Raw genomic sequence first — 12,614 nt, 5'->3', positions numbered from 1 at the left:
TATTAAAGAGGACGTATGACATTAGAAAAAAAAATTGGCTTCTAAAAACAGCTCCACTTTTTCCCCTAGGTTTTGTCTGGTATTGCAGCTCGGCCAGTTTCAAGTACATGGGCTGGAGCTTCAGTACAACAGCCAGTAGTGGCGCTGTGTGTAGAAAGAAAAATCTTTTCTCCTAATATCACACAAATTTTTAGGGCCCATGTGAAAGTTGGTTATCTGTATTAGTTTATGTAGTGTGCTGCAGTATGAGCAGACTCATCTATACATTTACCCTGTTATATTAGACTTTTATCAGATGTTTATGGCATCTACTAAATGCTATTTCAGCTTTCAATTAAAGCAAATATTACCAATAAAAATGAAAAGGTGAACGTGCTACAACTTTACATGCTTTTCAATGTTCGGTACTTGAAATCTCTTGCTGAATGCACCCTAAGTAAATCTGGGAATCAATGTCAGTGTGTGACTCAATATGACTCAAAACTGCTGATATTGTCGCATACTAGCCATAAAGTTTATGTTCTAGCGTAGCTGTCTCCAATCTATGGCTCAGCAGCTATTGCAAAACTACGGTATATGCCCCAGTTGACTCAGCGGTAGAAGTTGGGGACCACTAGTCTATGAAAACCTAAGGCTGCGTGCAGCGTAGGATCCCTAAATTGTACTAAATGGAGATGCTGTGGTTTCGAAATTAGAAACTAGATAACAGACCCTTCTGAATAATATCCATACAACCTAACAGGGCAAAGGATAAGGGCTGTCCTTAAGGGACATCCCCTTTAAAAAATATATTCAACTGGATGCCCTAGCAGTTGAGGAGTCCATTACTTTCTTATTTTTTTACTTTTCTTATATTTGTTTTTACTAGGTCATTTTGAGATTTCGGAGGTGCCACAATGAATTATGATGTTATTATATAATATGTCAACATTGATTTGAAAATTTTAAGATGTGGAAAACCTCCTGTCTCCAAAGTCTTATTGCGCTGACATCTTGTGATTGCTGTTTTGACCACAGTTTTAGAAAAAGGCCTTCACTGTTTTGACAATACTACAGGGAGAATGCTGAGATTTTTTTTTTCAGATTGTTTTACTAACCTTTAGCATTTGGTTTAAGGGAATGTCATTTATATCGTATTCATGCACCAGCCCGGGCCATTAACTTTCTCCAAGGAGCACTCAGAATGTATTAAGCAGATGAGCAGAGCTTTCCATATAGGATTGCCGCTATGAGGTCATCCTCTATTCACGATGGTCACCGGCCCAGAGCATTTATATCGGCTATTCTCGATGAACATGGCCCAGATCTATAATCTGCACGTTGACACAGTTTTTTGTTTTCTTTTATGAGACTTTGTTCATATTCTTCTTAAAAATCCACTTTAAAAACAACTTCAAATGCTCTTTAAATAAACTTCTTAAACATGTCAATAGGAAAATATCATGGTACCTATTGTGTACATATTATATATACAGTCATGGCCAAAAGTTTGGAGACTGACACAAATTTTTGTTTTTAGATTTTTTAGTCTGATGTTTCTATGGTTAATGAAATGCAATTATCAGTCTTTTTAAACTTTCATCAAGTTAACAAAAGACTCAACAGTTACAGAGTTGACCCTTATTTCTCCAGGCTTCTGCCCCTTGCCCTGGCAGCTAGATATCGGCTTTTGCGTCAAATCTTGACTGATGGCCCATTCTTGTCTAGTTGATGCCTGGAGTTTAGCACAGTTTCGGTGTTTTCCTTGTCCCCCCACCACTTCTTGAAGATTGATCACAGGTTCTCAATGGGATTAAGATTCCGCAATCTTTCCTGGCCATGGACGCAAGATGCCAATGTGTTTTTCACCAAGACACTTACCGTAGTTATTAATTTTGTCTTGTGGTATGGTCTACATCATGCTGGAAAAAGCATTGTCCATCACCAAATTGCTCCTGGATGGTTGGGAGAAGTTGTTCTTTGAGGAGGATCCTATTGTTTCTTCATGGAAGTGTTCTTAGGCAAAATTGCGAGTGAGCCCCTCTATGAATGAAAAGCCCCAACACATGAATGGCATCACTGTTGGCATATTATAATATTATAGATGATCTATTAAAGTTTTGGAAAAAGCTGGATTCAAAAGGGCCTGAAATTGGCTTAAAAAATGAATACTCACCAGACTCTCAACTGTCTTCTTCAGCCACATCAATAGTGAAGTCTCTACTCGCGCCATCTTCAGCGTCTTCATGAAAAATGCATATTTGGGGTCTCCAGCACCAACTAAACTGCAATATCATGAAGTTGTTTGATGTCATAACATCCATGTCACTCTCATGGCCTAGTATACACAGGAGATTATACAGATGGTGGGAACGAGAAGGTGCCGATAGAGGCCAAATATGGCACAGTCCAAACTGCACCAGTGACCAGAATGGGGCTGTGCAGCAGGACAGGTGGGAGCTTCATATTATTATTATTATTATTATTATTATTTTGCATATGTTTGTTATGCTCCAGGGTCTGTATAGATCTTAGAGCATAATAATGTACATTCAGTTAGCATTGAATCTATACAATACAAATGGAATTTCCTGGCCAAATTCATCCAGGAGCAGGCATATCATTGGTGCAACCTGTGCAGCTGCACAGGGGCACAAAAGGAAAGGGGGACCATTTCCACCTCAAAAGGTGGTGGAATTTTGCCTTATGATGAGCTATAGGGCTGCAAAAGGCCTATATATTGTTCTTGCACAGAGGCCCTTTTTGGTCTGTATCCACCAGTGCGCTCATCACTATATATACTTCCAGCTGAAGGCTAGGCTTGACCTCACCAATAACTAATACATACAGCCGGTTGGTAAATTAATAATCTTATGTTGAAAAATCACTATTCAATCTATTATTTGCTCCATTATCAGTCAGTAGGTAATGCCTCTCAAAGGGAACCTGACATGCCCCCAAAATGCTATAATATAGGGTAAATCTAAAAGCATTACAAAGCAGTCCGGACACCTTTACTGGGAGAAAATGAACTTTATTCCACCGACGCGCCTTTGGCTTTCAGTCATAGAGGAGTGTCGGAGCGGCTTAGTACACAGAGTACGGGCGACTGTAAGCAGACCTCAGCACTTGGATTGACAGCCAACTCTTCAGCGCATCTATGCAAAGTACTTTACGGCCGCCTCTCACTGTGCACTAAGCTGTGACTGTTGCCACTCCGGTGACTGAAAGCCAGGAGTTCCCTGGAGGAATAAAGTTCATTTTCTCCCAGTAGCCGCACTTTCAGTAGAGCGTCCAAACAGCATTGCAATGCTATTAACCTGCAGATTAACCCCATATCTACAGGTTAATAGAGTTTAGCAATATAACTGGTTCCCTTTAAAAGGTTATTATCATACAGAGCCTACTCCGCCGCAAATTCTGTAAATCTATTGTCTTCCACAATTTGCACATTGTTTAATACCATTGCCAGTTCTTTTATTTTCTACATTCTGAAAACCGCTTAAAAAGGGAAAAAGGTATTTCATAATGTGTCCAAAATGGCATTTATGCAGTCAGGCGTGATTTTTAGCTCTTTAGATCAGCAATTTTCATTTCGCTGTCCTGGCGCGGACTCGCTACCTCTTATTAACTAGTGATGTCTGTGACGCCAGATATAAGATAGGGGCATCCACTTGACATCGCCAGGTGGTGACACACATTCAGACATAAGCCGTTAATTGCCCTGGCTGAAAGCCTGTAATATTATAAAGTGAGTTGGATTAGAACATAGCGGATGCTAATCACAAGTTTGTGATCCAATTTTCCAAGCAGTTTCATTTTTCTTTTATTTATGGCACCACGAGAAGACTGCTTCTGACAGATGTGACTTCTACATAATAAAAGATTGCCAAAGAAATGCAATGGAAATACAATTTGTTAAGCCGATGACAAGAACAATGCCATGTTCGATGTGTTAATCAAATCAGAAAAATTGCTTTTTGTATCTCAATGCCATCGGAGACTTACGTCCTCTGCCATGCATTTCACGCAGCGCTTATAAATGTACGGTCTGAAGGACTATTTAATTAAGCAATCCGACTTGGCGTAAAAAAAGCAAGACTTACAAAGTAACAATGCTCGGATAACAATGGAGGATTTTATACATTCAAGTGAAATGTCCGGTACCCTTGAACATATTTTTTTTTATATATATATATATATTTTTTATTATTATAAATGCAAAAAAAATTCTGACTAGTTCTTAATACATTTTGTTGCCATCAGATGTTATTTTTTTTATATCCAAATGCCCTATGTGTACATACATTTTAAAGATAACATGCTGATGACAGCAATGACCACTAGAGGGACCTAAGTGCATAATCTGTTGATATTGGGTTCAGTTTATAGACAGTATGCGGTGAACTCCTCAGCTCCCCCTAGTGATGGCTACAGGCAATCAGCATGGATTTTTTTTAAAGTGAACCTGTCACCCCCAAAATGGAAGTTGAGCTAAGTCCACCGCCATCAGGGGCTTATCTACAGCATTCTGGAATGCTGTAGATAAGCCCCCGATGTAACCTGAAAGATGAGAAAAAGAGGTTAGATTATACTCACCTGGGTGGGCGGTCCGATCCGATGGGCATGGCGGTCCAGGGCCTCCCATCTTCTTACGATTACATCCTCTTCTTGTATTCATTCTGCAGCTCCGGCGCAGGTGTACTTTGTCGGCCCTGTTGAGAGCAGAGCAAAGTACTGCAGTGCTCAGGCGCCGGGAAAGGTCAGAGAGGCCCGGCGCCTGCGCACTGCAGTACTTTGCTCTGTCCTCAACAGGGCAGACAGAGTACGCCTGCGCCGGAGCTGCAGCATGAAGACAAGAAGAGGACGTCATCCTATGAAGATGGGAGGCCCCGGACCGGACCAGACCGCAGCGGGACCGCCCCTGGGTGAGTATAATCTAACCTCTTTTTCTCATCTTTCAGGATACATCGGGGGCTTATCTACAACATTACAGAATGCTGTAGATAAGCCCCTAATGCCAGTGTGCTTAGCTCAACTTCCATTTTGGGGGTGACAGGTTCCCTTTAACTTTAAATCTACAAACAGGATTCAGTGCTCTATATCACAAAAATTGAGCTTCTAATACTATCAAATGGGAAGAAAAATAAGCACAGAATGAATTTTTTATAATTTAAAATATAACTACATAGTTGAAAAGGTTGAAAAGTCCAGTGGGTTTAAACAGAAATTCTAGTGGGGAACCAAAGAAAGGCAAAACACTATGATTGGCAGATGTCAATTTCCCCATGTCAGGAAAGAAAAATTCTTCCTGAATAAATCCCACAATCAACGTCCCATTACAGAATCTACTACCTATCACATGTAATCTTATATTGATCAAGAAAAGTATCCAGACCCTCCTTATTCTTGGAGGCTTTTGAATAATAGAAAAAAAAATGGATGAGACGCTTTGCACACAATTTGGCCAAATCATGTCTGCCCATCAACCAACGTCAAGGTGGTCTCAAAAGACTGATGGGTCCCTATCTATATGATTACCTCTCTTAGGCTATGTCTGAATTCCTGGGTGAATGTGGACACCTCTCTCAGTAATGCCTGCATTTAAGGGTAGGTAGGAAGTAGAACCTGCTGTAATTAAAATCACCACTGTCATGGTTCCCAATGGCAAGGGAACGTAAGAAACATATAAGTAACGAACGAGCTCTCGGGTGATGGAAACTCGAGTTGACCGTGAGCTAAATCTACCACACAACTAACAGTAGCCAGGGAGCATACCTACGGCTTCCTATATGCCACGCGCCAGCCGGAGGACTAACTACGCCTGGTAGAGGAAGAAACAGACCTGGCTTACCTCTAGGGAAATACCCCAAAAGATGATAGCAGCCCCCCACATGTAATAACGGTGAATTAAGAGGAAAAGACATACACAGTATGAAAGTAGATTTAGCAAAGAGAGGTCCACTTACTAGATAGCAGAAGGATACAAAAGAGGACTTCACGGTCAACTGAAAACCCTTTCAAAAACCATCCTGAAATTACTTTAAGACTCCTGTGTCAACTCATGACACAGGAGTGGCAATTTCAGCCCGCAAGAGCTTCCAGCTACAGAGAATTACAAAAACTGCAAACTGGACAAAAGGTACAAAACAAAAGGACAAAGTCCACTTAGCTGATCAGCAGACTAGTAGCAGGAACATGCAACCGAAGGCTCTGGTTACAATGATGACCGGCAAGGAAATGACTGGAGAGCAAGGCTAAATAGGAAACTCCCAAACACTGATGGAAGCAGGTGAACAGAAGCAGCAAAGTGCAAACAAGTCACCAGTACCACCAGCAACCACCAGGGGAGCCCAAAAAGCGGATACACAACAGTACCCTCCCCTTAAGGAGGGGGCACCGAACCCTCACAAGAACCGCCAGGGCGATCTGGATGAGCCCTATGAAAGGCACGAACCAAATCCGAGGCATGAACATCAGAGGCAGTTACCCAAGAATTATCTTCCTGACCATAGCCTTTCCATTTAACCAGATATTGAAGTCTCCGTCTGGAAATACGGGAGTCCAAGATCTTCTCTACGACGTACTCCAATTCAACCTCCACCAGCACAGGAGCAGGAGGTTCAGTAGAAGGAACCACCGGTACCTCATATCTCCGCAACAACGACCGATGGAACACATTATGGATAGCGAAAGATGCCGGGAGGTCCAAACGAAAGGAAACAGGGTTAAGAATCTCCAAAATCCTATAAGGACCGATGAACCGAGGCTTAAATTTGGGAGAAGAAACCCTCATAGGGACAAAACGGGAAGACAACCACACCAAGTCCCCAACGCGAAGGTGGGGACCAACACGACGACGACGGTTAGCAAACTGCTGAGTCCTCTCCTGGGACAATTCCAAATTATCCACCACTTGTCCCCAAATCCGATGCAACCGATCCACCACCGCATCCACTCCAGTACAATCCGAAGATTCAACCTGACCAGATGAAAAACGCGGATGAAACCCTGAATTGCAAAAGAAATGAGAAACCAAACTGGCAGAACTAGCCCGATTATTAAGAGCAAACTCCGCCAACGGCAGAAAGGCAACCCAATCATCCTGATCCGCAGACACAAAACACCTCAAATAAGTCTCCAAAGTTTGATTAGTTCGCTCCGTCTGGCCATTGGTCTGAGGATGGAATGCAGACGAAAAGGACAAATCAATGCCCAACCTGGCACAGACTGCCCGCCAAAATCTAGACACGAACTGGGTACCCCTGTCAGAAACGATGTTTTCCGGAATACCATGCAAGCGAACCACATTTTGAAAAATCAGAGGGACCAACTCAGATGAGGAAGGCAACTTAGGCAATGGCACCAAATGAACCATTTTAGAAAAACGGTCACACACCACCCAGATGACAGACATCTTCTGAGAAACAGGGAGATCCGAGATAAAGTCCATAGAGATGTGCATCCAAGGCCTCTTCGGAATAGGCAAGGGCAACAACAACCCACTAGCCCTAGAACAACAAGGCTTGGCCCGAGCACACACATCGCAAGACTGCACAAAAACACGCACATCTCGAGACAGGGAAGGCCACCAGAAGGATCTAGCCACCAAATCTCTGGTGCCAAAAATTCCCGGATGACCTGCCAGAGTAGAAGAATGAACTTCCGAGATGACTCTAGTGGTCCACTCGTCAGGAACAAACAGTCTACCAGACGGACAACGATCAGGTCTATCCGCCTGAAATTCTTGCAAAGCACGTCGCAAATCTGGAGAGACAGCAGACAAAACCACTCCATCCTTAAGGACACCAGCAGGTTCAGAATTTCCAGGAGAGTCAGGCTCAAAACTCCTAGAAAGAGCATCTGCTTTCACATTCCTAGAACCCGGTAAGTACGAGACCACAAAATTAAACCGGGAAAAGAACAACGACCAACGTGCCTGTCTAGGATTCAGGCGCCTGGCAGACTCCAAATAAATTAAATTCTTGTGATCAGTCAAAACTACCACCTGATGTCTGGCACCCTCAAGCCAATGACGCCACTCCTCAAATGCCCACTTCATGGCCAAAAGCTCCCGATTACCAACATCATAGTTTCGCTCGGCGGCCGAAAATTTTCGCGAAAAGAACGCACAAGGTTTCATCACTGAGCAGTCGGAACTTTTCTGCGACAAAACCGCCCCCGCTCCGATCTCGGAAGCATCGACCTCAACCTGAAAGGGAAGAGAAACATCAGGCTGGCGCAACACAGGGGCAGACAAAAAGCGGCGCTTAAGCTCCCGAAAGGCCTCCACGGCAGCAGGGGACCAATTGGCAACATCAGCACCCTTTTTAGTCAAATCCGTCAGAGGTTTAGCAACGCCAGAAAAACCAGCTATAAATCGACGATAAAAATTAGCAAAGCCCAAGAATTTCTGGAGACTCTTCAGAGAAGTAGGCTGCGTCCAGTCGTAAATAGCCCGAACCTTGACAGGGTCCATCTCAATAGAAGAAGGGGAAAAAATATACCCCAAAAATGAAATTTTTTGAACCCCAAAAACACACTTTGAACCCTTTACACACAAAGAATTCTCCCGCAAAACCTGAAAAATCCTCCTGACCTGCTGAACATGAGACTCCCAGTCATCAGAAAAAATCAAAATATCATCCAAGTACACAATCATAAATTTATCCAAATATTCACGGAAAATATCATGCATTAAGGACTGAAAGACAGAAGGTGCATTAGAAAGGCCGAAAGGCATTACCAAATACTCAAAATGGCCCTCAGGCGTATTAAATGCGGTCTTCCACTCATCCCCCTGCTTAATTCGCACCAAATTATACGCCCCACGAAGATCAATCTTAGAGAACCACTTAGCCCCCCTTATGCGAGCAAACAAATCAGTCAGCAAAGGCAACGGATACTGATATTTGACTGTAATTTTATTCAGGAGACGATAATCAATACAAGGCCTCAGAGAGCCATCCTTTTTAGAGACAAAGAAAAAAACAGCTCCTAAAGGTGATGAAGAAGGACGAATATGTCCCTTTTCCAGGGACTCCTTAATATACTCGCGCATAGCAGCATGTTCAGGTACAGATAGGTTAAACAAACGACCCTTTGGAAATTTACTGCCAGGAATCAGATCTATGGCGCAATCACAATCCCTGTGAGGAGGGAGTGAACCAATCTTAGGCTCTTCAAAAATATCACGATAATCAGACAAAAATGCCGGAATCTCAGATGGAATAGATGACGAAATGGACACCATAGGAGTGTCCCCATGAGCCCCCCGACATCCCCAGCTTAACACAGACATAGCCTTCCAGTCAAGGACTGGGTTATGAGACTGTAACCATGGTAATCCAAGCACCAAAACATCATGTAAATTGTACAACACAAGGAAGCGAATCACCTCCTGATGGTCTGGAGTCATACGCATAGTCACTTGCGTCCAGAACTGTGGTTTATTACAAGCCAAAGGTGTAGAATCAATACCCTTCAGAGGTATAGGGACTTCCAGAGGCTCTAAATCAAACTCACAGCGCCTGGCAAAGGACCAGTCCATAAGACTCAGAGCGGCGCCAGAGTCCACATAGGCATCCACGGTAATAACTGATAATGAACAATTTAAGGTTACAGACAAAATAAATTTGGACTGTAAAGTGCCAATTGAAATGGACTTGTCAACCTTCCTAGTACGCTTAGAGCATGCCGATATAACATGAGCAGAATCACCACAATAGAAGCATAACCCATTTTTACGCCTATAATTCTGCCGCTCGCTTCTGGACATAACTCTGTCACATTGCATTTTCTCTGGCGTCTCTTCAGAAGATACCGCCAAATGGTGCACGGGTTTGCGCTCCCGCAAACGCCGATCAATCTGAATTGCCATTGTCATGGACTCATTCAGACCTGTAGGCGCAGGGAACCCGACCATAACATCTTTAACGGCATCAGAAAGGCCCTCTCTGAAATTTGCCGCTAAGGCGCACTCATTCCACTGAGTAAGCACAGACCACCTACGAAATTTTTGGCAGTATATCTCCACTTCATCTTGCCCTTGAGATAGGGCTATCAAAGCTTTTTCAGCTTGAATCTCCAAATTAGATTCCTCATAAAGCAACCCTAAAGCCAGGAAAAACGCATCCACATTGAGCAACGCAGGATCCCCTGGTGCCAATGAAAATGCCCAATTTTGAGGGTCACCTCGCAGCAAAGAGATTACAATCTTAACCTGCTGGACAGGATCTCCTGAGGAGTGAGGTCTGAGAGAAAGGAATAATTTACAATTATATTTGAAATTCAAAAACCGAGATCTATCTCCGGAAAACACCTCTGGTGTAGGGATTTTAGGTTCAGAAATAGGAGCATGTATAACAAAATCTTGTAAATTTTGAACCTTCGTAGCAAGATTATTTAAACCTGCAGCCAAACTCTGAGGATCCATCTTTAAACAGGTGAGCTCAGAGCCATTCAAGGATTATAAGGAGACAAAGGCACAGGCTGTAATTAAAGCTGAAATACAACTGATCCAACTATGGAGCAAGCATAGAGGAAAAAGGGAAAAAAAAAAAAATTTACAGACTTCTTTTTTCTCTCCTTTCTTCTGCCAATAAGTTTAACACAGGCCGGTCATACTGTCATGGTTCCCAATGGCAAGGGAACGTAAGAAACATATAAGTAACGAACGAGCTCTCGGGTGATGGAAACCGTGAGCTAAATCTACCACACAACTAACAGTAGCCAGGGAGCATACCTACGGCTTCCTATATGCCACGCGCCAGCCAGAGGACTAACTACGCCTGGTAGAGGAAGAAACAGACCTGGCTTACCTCTAGGGAAATACCCCAAAAGATGATAGCAGCCCCCCACATGTAATAACGGTGAATTAAGAGGAAAAGACATACACAGTATGAAAGTAGATTTAGCAAAGAGAGGTCCACTTACTAGATAGCAGAAGGATACAAAAGAGGACTTCACGGTCAACTGAAAACCCTTTCAAAAACCATCCTGAAATTACTTTAAGACTCCTGTGTCAACTCATGACACAGGAGTGGCAATTTCAGCCCGCAAGAGCTTCCAGCTACAGAGAATTACAAAAACTGCAAACTGGACAAAAGGTACAAAACAAAAGGACAAAGTCCACTTAGCTGATCAGCAGACTAGTAGCAGGAACATGCAACCGAAGGCTCTGGTTACAATGATGACTGGCAAGGAAATGACTGGAGAGCAAGGCTAAATAGGAAACTCCCAAACACTGATGGAAGCAGGTGAACAGAAGCAGCAAAGTGCAAACAAGTCACCAGTACCACCAGCAACCACCAGGGGAGCCCAAAAAGCGGATACACAACACACCACATGTTGAAGGGCGGAGTGCTTGGTCAGTAAGCTAATATACAAATAACAAAAAACTGACTGGCACATCCAAGCTAGTCTGAATAGGTGCATACCAGGAGAAGCTACCTCCATATACAATATACAAAAATAGGTTGCACTCTATCGTGCTAATGCATGTTAATGTGAAATATATGAAATATGAATAGCAATACGGCTTTTGAATACTAGGAAAAAATGAATGAGCTGCTTTGCACAAAATTTGGCCAAATCATGTATGCCCATCAACCAACATCAAGGTGGTCTCAAAAGACTGATGGGTCCCTATCTATATGAATACCTCTCTTAGGCTGATGGCTGAATTCCTGAGTGAATGTGGACACCTCCCTCAGTAAAGCCTGCATTTTTTTGTATATTGTATATGGAGGTAGCAGCTCCTGGTATGCACCTATTCAGACTAGTTTGCCTATGCCAGTCAGTTTTTTTGTTATTAGAACATTAGTAATGTAATTTTTTTTTTAAACAAATCAAAATTCTAGTTACAAAGTCAAGATCTGAGTCACAGTTGAGAAACAGGAATGAGGGGTTGGCCACCTTATCTATATTTTAAGAAATGTGTGTCGGACCTGATTTTTGTGCCACTTACTCCTTTACTTTTTAGTGTGTCCTTCCTCACAGATTGCACAGAAATCTAACAAAATGGCTACTGATGGAGGAGCATGTGATCGGCCTCCTCCAATAGAAAAGCAGCTTTCCCGTGTGAAGTGTTTTTCAATTGGATGAAAGTGATGGATTGGTCCGGTCACATGATCCTCCACCAGCAGCCATTTTATGGACAGGAGATATGTGAAGCCTGTAAGGAATTCTGTAGCAACAAGAGGATATGCAATACTTACATATTAGTAAATGCCACAAAACCCCCATGGCATTTGATAAGCTAAAGTGGCCAACCCCTTTAATACACAGGAGAGATGGTAAGGCTAAAGTTCTCTTTTAAGTGCTGATGTCATTATGTAGCCCCTGTTGCTATGGCAACTCAATACAGACCCAAGTAAATGGCCCAAAAGCTGCAGATAACCAAGGCTATCAGCATGAGGCATCACCGCTTTAGTGGCTTAGATTTCCAAATAAACTGACATAGCTGGTGGCAAGAGTCGTGGCCTCCCATGAGCTCACGAATGAGATGGGGCAACATGAGTAATAGGAGTGTGGTACCTGAAATTAGCTTTGTGTCCTAATTAGGGTAACTGCTACTGACTTCCAGACTCATCTACGCAACATCTGCCATTTTTCTCATTACCAGCCTCATTTTT

General features: G+C 42.8%; 1 protein-coding gene across 6 annotated transcripts in view; it reads left to right on the top strand.

Annotated features, from left to right (window-relative positions):
* KAZN (kazrin, periplakin interacting protein) overlaps positions 1 to 12,614 on the top strand; it is a 695,856-nt gene that overhangs the window by 127,543 nt on the left and 555,699 nt on the right. The window lies entirely within an intron of this gene.

Source organism: Ranitomeya variabilis, chromosome 4 (assembly GCF_051348905.1).
Source record: "Ranitomeya variabilis isolate aRanVar5 chromosome 4, aRanVar5.hap1, whole genome shotgun sequence".
NCBI classification, from domain to species: domain Eukaryota; kingdom Metazoa; phylum Chordata; class Amphibia; order Anura; family Dendrobatidae; genus Ranitomeya; species Ranitomeya variabilis.
This window is presented reverse-complemented; position numbering and strand designations above follow the sequence as displayed.